This window comes from Hipposideros armiger, unplaced genomic scaffold (assembly GCF_001890085.2).
Source record: "Hipposideros armiger isolate ML-2016 unplaced genomic scaffold, ASM189008v1 scaffold_1118, whole genome shotgun sequence".
NCBI lineage: Eukaryota > Metazoa > Chordata > Mammalia > Chiroptera > Hipposideridae > Hipposideros > Hipposideros armiger.
Window position 1 is genome coordinate 107,916 of NW_017732468.1, and position 1,501 is coordinate 109,416.

Below are 1,501 nucleotides of genomic sequence, written 5' to 3' on the forward strand. Positions count from 1 at the left end.
AGCCTTGGCGGGGAGTTAGTAATGGAGGGGAAAATGGCCCTGAACATGTACAGGCATATCCCTCTGTACCTCAGGCATTCCTAGACCTAATTTGTTCTCACAGTGTGGGACAGATTGCTCATTTATTGTTTTAATATTCAGGTTTTATTTTTGTTTAGGTATGGCAAGGCTCACAGATCAGGAGACAACTGCCATTGAAAAGATGGTTTCTTACTTACAGTTCCCAAGAAGAGAGGGCACACCACACCTCAGAGCGCCGCATGCTGGGAAGTGCTGGGGGCATAGGTCAGGAGGCAGAGGGAATATCTGTATGGAGCCTTTATGGTGGTTTTTGTGAGAAGGAAGGGATGAGGCAGGGTAAACAGGATTAGGATTGGCTAGTTTGAATAATTTAAATGGGCTCTGGAGAGTAGGGGCTGTCTCCAGGTGTCTGGTACCTGGCCTTGAGGTGTTGAGGGCAGGTGGACAGTGGCCTGGAATGTGAGAGCCAGACAAAGAAAGCACTGGGAGTCTGGGCTCCAAATTGGTTTGTTTGCATATGAAAAGCAAGTTTGCAGGCAGTTGATTGCTATCTCTAATTGTCTAACCCTGAGGACAATTTCTCCAGGGTCAAGGCCCCAGATGTCAAAGGGTCAGAATACAGAAAATGAAAAGCATGGGTAACACAATGATATCTAGCAATATCTTCCTAGATGTGACTTGGTCTCAGGTGTCCACATACTGTGTTTTGTACCTGTCGTGAGCAGGACATGGCTATCAAAGTAGCAGTCTCATACATGTTTGTGTCTTTCCACAATGTCAAACTTTATTAGAATAAAGCCATGGATCTAGCCCTACTGACTTGGCTTACCACGGGCATTAACCAAGGCTCTAGCCAGAGGATAGCCTCTAATAGTCAAGGTAGAGTGGTTTCACTCAAGAGGTGCACACAGGTTTGCAAGCAATAGGGTTAGGCAAGGCGAACGAGTCCTCTGAAAGGACGAGACTCCAGTGTTCAGCCAGAATCCCTACAGTGCTGGGTGCATCGTATCCACGTTAGGCTGGGCTTGTGAGATGGTCAGGCGGAAGGGCTTCAAGCGCTCCATCTGGGACGAGTGCAGATGTGGCTCTCAGCTCCTCAGTTAAGGCCTGAGTGATGAGCCGGCAGAGAGCTTCTGTTTTTAAGCTCAAGACTGGGTGTGGTGCACCCATCTGCAGTCCGATAAAATTGTCCAGATGGTCACACTCCACCCTGTGTCTGGAGTTATCTGTTTAGGGCGTTCACTGGGCACACCTTTCACAGGATGCTCTGGCATGACAGTCACTTTGTGACTGACATAGCTATTGGAATTATTAGAGTCCATTTTGTTCAAAATTAATTTGTTCAAAATTAATGCTCTATGCAGTACCCTTCTATGAAGGATTAAATCAACTGCCCACCAAAGGAGAACTGTGAAATGCCACACACTGAGTGTCAGCAATGGAGATGGAGGAAAGGCTAAGGGGAGCCAGCATACACCCT